The sequence below is a fragment of the Jatropha curcas genome, chromosome 2 (genome assembly GCF_041381405.1).
Source record: "Jatropha curcas cultivar XTBG-Jc1 chromosome 2, XTBG_Jcur_1.0, whole genome shotgun sequence".
NCBI classification, from domain to species: Eukaryota; Viridiplantae; Streptophyta; class Magnoliopsida; order Malpighiales; family Euphorbiaceae; genus Jatropha; species Jatropha curcas.
Window position 1 is genome coordinate 19676193 of NC_143152.1, and position 7785 is coordinate 19683977.

Consider the following 7785-nt stretch of genomic DNA (forward strand, 5'->3'; position numbering starts at 1 on the left):
TTCCGTTATTCCCCTATCTTATATTTTTCTCTCTTGAACATACCTTCATCCTTTATTGACTTGAAACATACAAGTATTTAATTTTCATTTGCTTCCTATTCTTCATTCAAGGTAGGATTCAAGCTTCTCTAAAACAAAACATAATGTCTAGATAATTAACTAAAGATTAAAATGTGCTATTTGAAAAGTTTAAAATGTCATATGTAAAATATCAATACTTAAGTTCATATAAACATTCAATCTCTCTAACCATGGTATATTATTCAAGACTTCTATTTCAACAAGCAAAATACAAACAAATCAACATGTAGAGACTTAAAGCAAATGAACTAAGGCAAAGAAGTTGACTTTTTTAATTGTGCATTTTTTTTTTTTTTTGAATCAGAGAAAATAAAAGAAAATGTAAGTCTCCCCCACACTTAAAAGACACAATGTCCTCATTGTGGGATGAGAAATGCAAGAAAAACAAATATCACATGCAATTCACACAATACTGAAAAAAATATATATAAAGAAAACTAAAGGGAAACAGAAAAACCTTAGGCCTCCGGAGAACCTGGAGGCGATGGAGTGAATTCGATGTTTTTATGGTGGAAATATTTCATCCACTTCCGTTCCATCCGCTCGTGGTTTTTCTGAATTGTAAGCAATTTGTGTCCCATGTCAAGAACAGTAGCTTGCAAGGTTTCCTGCGACTGCTGTAAAGCTTCAACTTTACCCAAGACTTGCCTCCATCCGGCAACGTCATCTTCTTCTTCTTCCGCATGAGAAGATGATGCGACTGGCGCTTTGCCTTTTCGCTGTCTTTGCGTTTGTGCATCCGAGGTTCCTTCATCGCGCTCGCTGTGCCCAACTCTTCTTTCCCATGGCTTCCAACGATAAAGAACTGTGCTGCCAGTTTTTACTTCCTCAACCAAACCTGTTTTTTTTAAGAATGCTCCATCCATATACCGAAAAGTATCTATAGGTTGGGGCTGATAAGGTGGAATAGGTATTCGAGCAATATGTACCAAGATAGGCGCCAGACTACCTACTCCGAAAGTAACTTTGCCTTGATGACGAGAGGCGTTGTATAATGTATCAAGCATAATTCCTGCAACATCCACTTGTTTCCCCTGCAAAATACGATCTAAAATAAACAAGTCCCCTGTTTGGACTTTGGATGCTTCCACCCGTCCAAACAAGGCATAACACAAGTATTTGTGCAGATATAAAATGCTCTCATCTTTTATCCATTTATTCCCAGAATTGCGTGGGGTAAAAGCTGATTGCCCTGTTAGTTTTTCCCAAACGGAAGAGGCACTCCAGTCTTTCGGTTTAGGAGGACTTAAACTTTTGGGAAATCCTAACCGTTCATGCAGTTGATCATATCCTACAGTTAATTCTTCTCCATCCACTCTAAATTTTATGGCTATTTGATCTTCATCCACCCAATCAACGGTAGTGAGTAATTCTAAACTTAATTTAGCATTCTCAGGAATTTGCAATTGACTAAATTTTTCAAAATGTAAAATTTTCAGATATTCCTGTACTTTCTCTAGAATACCAGTATCTTGCAAAAAGGTTGGGGCAAGAAGATACATACCTGTGAAAGTGCATTTGGCTAGGCGTGTGTAGCGTTCGCCTTCTGCTACAGTATATATGGGAAAAGGAGCCTTAAATCTGGTGGCCAAATCCTTTCGTGCAGGTGCAGAGGATGAAGATCCTTCCTTGGTCTTCCTGGCCTTTTGCTTGAATGGCATGGTGTGAGCGTCGATGGAGATATTTGTTGTTTAGGATATGCAACGGCGCCAAAAAACTTGTTACTGGGAATTGGGTTTGGAGTGACAAAGTTTGGGGGTTTGTGAAGAAGGGATTGAGTTTCTTATATAGATGAATCGGGGGAAGGATAGGGTTAAGTAGTTAATGGGGAAGTTAAAAAGAAAGAGTTTTGATTGGATTTGAAAGGGTACTTACAGTTTTTGCAGATTTGAATGCTTTGGGAAGGCAAAGAATTGAATGGAATATGAGAGGACAGTTGAGAATTTCTGACCGTTAGGAAGTTGCGCCAAGAATTTGTAGAATCGCGCCAGGAATTTTGCTAGAGTCGCGATTGCGTTTGCAATTTCGCGCTCGCGAATGATTCGCCTCTGTCCTCTGTTTTGCCCTAATCGCGCTCGCGCTTGGTGTTATCGCGATCGCGAGAGTGAATCTCTTTGCTTCTGACTGATTTTGCAGAGAACTCGCGTTCGCGCAAATAGATGTTGTGATCGCGATTGGGGATCTTGAAGCTTCTGACTTGTTTTGTGTAAAACTCGCGCTCGCGCAGATTAATGTTGCGATCGCGAGTTTTGTTTAAAAAGCTTCTGTCTCTTTTTTGCGATAGTCCCGCCCGCGCAGTTTGTATTCGCGGTCGCGAATTTTGTTACCTGCAAAATAATTTCCCTGCATACTTGACTTTTGATGAGTTTTTTCCCTTTTTTTTTTTTTTTTTAACTTAAAATAAATAAACAAATAATACATTTGTAATAAACAAAGCATTTTAAGTAGTTATTGAAATTTATTCATACTTAATGAAATTGATTCAAAATGTTACCTGTGGTGGATCATCAATCCTATTACCTAAATAAAGCTTACATCGTTGTCCATTTACCATGAATGTAGAACCATTAGATAGATTCTTCAATTCTAATGCTCCATGTTCTGCAACTTTGATTACTTCAAATGGTCCACTCCATCTGGACTTCAATTTTCCAGGAAATAGGCGTAATCTTGAATTAAATAATAGCACTTGGTCTCCTTCTTTAAATGATTTGATTCGAATATGATTATCATGCCATTTCTTAGTTCTTTCCTTATATAACTTGGCATTTTCATATGCTAATAATCTTATCTCATCAAGTTCATTTAACTGAAGTTTTCTCTTGTAACCAGCCTTGCTTAAATCAAAATTCAAAGACTTTATTGCCCAATATGCTTTATATTCCAATTCTAGGGGTAGGTGACATGCCTTACCATAAAGCAAACGGTATGGAGACATCCCAATCGGTGTCTTAAATGCTGTTCTATATGCCCACAGTGCATCATCGAGTTTAAGTGACCAATCCTTCCGTGATGAATTGACTGTTTTTTCCAAAATCCACTTAAGCTCATGGTTGGAGATTTCCACTTGTCCGCTAGTTTGTGGATGATATGGAGTAGATACCTTGTGATGTACTCCATATTTTTTCAAAAGGCTTTCAAATGATCTATTTAAAAAGTGCGTACCTCCATCACTTATGACTGCTCTTGGAACCCCGAATCTTGTAAATAATGCTTTTAAGAATTTGACCACTGTGTTGGCGTTGTTTGTGACACATGCTTGTGCTTCCACCCACTTGGAAACATAATCGACAGCTACCAGGATATAACTTTTACCTTGTGAAATAGGGAATGGTCCCATGAAGTCGATTCCCCATACATCGAATATTTCTACCTCGAGTATGTTGGATAGAGGCATTTCATCTTTGCGACTTATGTTGCCAACCCTTTGACACCTGTCACAACGAGAGACAAAAGTACGAGCATCTTGGAATAGAGTAGGCCAATAAAATCCACTTTCCAAAACCTTCGAAGCCGTTCTATTTGCTCCATGATGCCCTCCATATGGACTGGAGTGACAATGCATGAGTATATCTTGTATTTCTGTTTCCCCTACGCACCTTCGAACCATACCGTCCATACATATTTTAAATAAGAATGGTTCATCCCATAAGAAATTTTTAGCATCTGCATAGAATTTCTTCTTTTCTGCATAAGTCATTTTTGGAGGTATGATGTTAGAGGCCAGAAAATTTGCAATGTCAGCATACCAAGGTGTGTGAACATGTTGTACTAACATTAAATTCTCATCTGGGAAATTTTCATTTATAATGGTAGTTTCTCCTATTGGTCCTTCTTCATTTTCCAAACGTGATAAATGATCAGCAACTAAATTTTCAGAACCTTTTTTGTCTCTTATTTCAATGTCAAATTCTTGCAATAATAATACCCATCGAATAAGACGTGGTTTTGCATCTTGTTTAGCAAACAGGTATTTCAATGCAGAATGATCAGTATAGATTATGACTTTGGCTCCTAGTAAATATGATCTGAATTTATCACATGCATATACCACAGCCAACATTTCTTTTTCAGTAGTTGTATAATTTATTTGAGTGCTTGTTAGAACATGGCTAGCATAGTATATTACATGCAACCTCTTCTCATGTCTTTGACCCAATACACAACCAACAGCAATATCACTAGCATCACACATTATTTCAAAAGGTAATCCCCAATTGGGTTTTGCTATAATAGGTGCACTTACTAATGCATTCTTTAAAGTATTAAAAGCTTCCAAACATTCTGGAGAAAAATCAAAAGATGCATCTTTAATAAGTAGGTTAGTTAGAGGTTTAGCAATGATAGAGAAATTTTTTATAAATCTCCTATAAAATCCTGCATGGCCTAGAAAAGATCTTATACCTTTAACCGTAGTAGGAGGAGGTAACTTTTCTATGGCTTCTATCTTTGCTCTATCTGTTTGGATTCCTTCCTTACTTATTTTGTGCCCTAAAACAATGCCTTCATCAACCATGAAGTGGCATTTCTCCCAATTCAAAACCAAGTTAGCACTTTCACATCTTGATAATACAAGATCTAAATTTTTCAAACAACATTCAAATGAATCACCATAAACAGAAAAATCATCCATGAAGACATCCATAATTTCCTCTATATAGTCATTAAAAATTGCGGTCATGCAACGTTGAAATGTTGCAGGTGCATTGCATAAACCAAAAGGCATGCGCCTATATGCAAATGTACCAAATGGACAAGTAAATGTGGTTTTCTCTTGATCATTTGGAAAGATATAAATCTGAAAATATCCCGAATATCCATCGAGAAAACAATAGAAAGCATGACCAGCAATTCTTTCTAACATTTGATCTATGAATGGTAATGGAAAATGATCTTTTCTTGTGACTGCATTGAGTTTTCTATAATCAATACATACCCTCCAACCTGTAGTGGTCCTAGTAGGGATTAGGTCACCATTATCATTTTTTACTACAGTCATTCCTCCCTTTTTAGGCACACATTGAATGGGACTAACCCATTGGCTATCCGAAATTGGGTATATTATTCCGGCATCTAGTAATTTGATAATTTCTTTCTTTACTACTTCTGTCATATTAGGATTAAGTCTTCTTTGTCTTTCTGCTTTAGGTATATGTCCATCCTCAAGATTGATGTAATGCATGACTCGATTTGGACTTATCCCTTTAAGGTCAGAAATTTGCCATCCTATACTCTTAATCCTATTTCTAACAATTTTTAATAAATCATTTTCTTGATCCTCAGTTAATTTGTTAGAAATAATAATAGGAAGTGTGTGATCTTTTCCTAAGAAAGCATATCGTAGATGACTCGATAACTCTTTAAGGTCTACTATTGGTGGTTTTTCTATTGATGGTGGTAAAGGCTCATGTTCCCTAAGTAACATTTCAGGTCTTAAATGTGAAAACTCCTCTTTTTCCATTTTCATATTTTCATCCTCGAATTTTTCATTATCTCCCAAGGCAAATATTTCTTGTATGCATGCATCAACTATATCGATTCTCATACAATTTTCCTCATCCATAGGATATTTCATAGCTTTATCTATATGAAATTCAATGATATCATCACCTATCCTAAGGACTAACTTTCCTTCTGAAACATCAATTAATGCCCTTCCGGTGTTCATAAATGGTCTTCCTAAAATAAGAGGACAATTTTTATCATAAACATAGTCGAGTATGACGAAATCAGTTGGAAAAATAAACTTGTCAACCTTAACAAGTACATCTTCAATGATACCATATGGTTTTTTAATAGTTTGGTCAGCAAGTTGTAAAACCATATTAGTTCTCTTAATTTCATCTTCTAATCCTAATTTCTTAAAAAGAGATAATGGCATCAAATTAATACTTGCTCCTAAATCACAAAGACATCTAGGAAAATCTACTTCACCTAATTTGCATGGTATAGTGAAACTTCCTGGATCTTTGAGTTTAGTAGGTAACTTACTTGAGATTATGGAACTGCAATCCTCAGTTAGAGTGACTGTTGACACATCTTCCCAACTACGTTTCTTTGAAATTAATTCTTTAAGGAACTTACCGTAATTTGGAATTTGTGTGATAGCTTCCATAAGTGACATGTTGATATGCAAATTTTTCAGTTTATCAATAAAATTTAAGAACTGCTTATCTTGCTCCTGCTTCTTGAGCCTTTGCGGAAAAGGTGGCCTAGATTGATAAGCTTTAACATTGTCCTTCCCTTTATCCTTTCCTGTTTCTTGTTCTTTGGATCCTGCATTATTTACTTCAATGCTCGGTTCACCAACCGGCTCCACAGTTGCATTATTCAAAACATTAGCTTCAATACCCGAAGGAACTATTTTATCTAATATTTTTCCACTTCGTAAGGCAATGGCGCTCACATTCTCCCTAGGATTCTTTTCTGTATTACTAGGAAGATTTCCTACTTCACGTGAGGAAATAGCATTGGCAAGCTGCCCTACTTGTACCTCCAAGTTATGTATAGATGATGAATGATTTTTGAATAACTTGTCAAATTTCGATTCTAACCATTTAAAGCTATCATCCTGACTATTCATCTTTTGGTTAAATCCCTCCAGAAATTTATCAATTTTATTGGTCAATTGTCCTAGTCTATCTTGATATTGACTGCCCTGATTTCCCCTCTCGTGATTATCATGATTTCTCCAAAAAGAATTATGATAATTACGATTTTCAGCATTATAAGTATTCGGATATGGGCCGCGAACTTGTCCTTGGACATAATTTACTTGTTCCTCCATAACCGGATGCTTATAATTGCATTCATTTGAGACATGCCCATTTTGACCGCAATTGTCACAAGTAAGGGATGTTGATTTACTTATGTTTAAGTTATTAATTTTGTAGAACAAAGCAGAAATTTGTGCTGGCATCATAGTTAAAGGATCTAATTCATGCATTTTCTTAACTGAATTCTTTGAAGAAGAAGAAGACTCATTGCTAACAGTAGAATGACTTACCTGAGTTCTTTCGGTTGGCCATATGCTATTGTTGTTGGACATCTCTTCTAGTAACTCAATTGCATCATTAGTAGTCTTCTTCATTAATGATCCTCCTGCCATAGCATCTATAGTTCCCCTTGTAGAAGGTGTCACTCCATTGTAGAAAGTTTGAATCAATATATTTTGGGGAAGGCCATGGTGTGGACAAACTCTTTGGAGCTCTTTATAGCGATCCCATGCCTCATATAGGGATTCATTTTCATGCTGAGTAAATGAGGTTATTTCTTTGATAAGCCTAGCGGTTTTTGCTAGTGGGAAATATTTGGACAAGAAGGCTTGGGCTAGTTCTTCCCAAGTAGTGATAGAGTTTGGTGGTAATGAATTCAACCAAGCTTTTGCCTTATCTTTCAATGTGAAAGGAAATAGGCGTAATTTGATAGCATCTGCTGGTACTGAATTCATCTTAAATGTATCACAGATTTCAAGAAAACTGGCTATATGCGAATTAGGATCCTCATTTGGTAATCCGTAAAACTGAACACTATTTTGGAGCATTTGTAATAAAGCAGGTTTAATCTCAAATTGGTTAGCATTTACCGGTGGACGTACTACTCCCGTTTGTGAACCATTTAAACTTGGAGTCACAAAGTCCATCAACCTCTGTGGCGGATTTCCATCACCCATGATTCTTGAATTTCTTCTTTTCTTCTTCTTTT

At 36.4% G+C, this 7785-nt stretch overlaps 1 non-coding gene across 1 annotated transcript; it reads left to right on the plus strand.

The window, feature by feature from the left end:
- The first annotated feature begins 7259 nt into the window (after positions 1 to 7259).
- On the plus strand, positions 7260 to 7366 carry LOC149498353 (small nucleolar RNA R71). Its single transcript, XR_016319819.1, has one exon. It is a non-coding gene; the product is annotated as a small nucleolar RNA R71 (small nucleolar RNA).
- Positions 7367 to 7785: the final 419 nt, after the last annotated feature.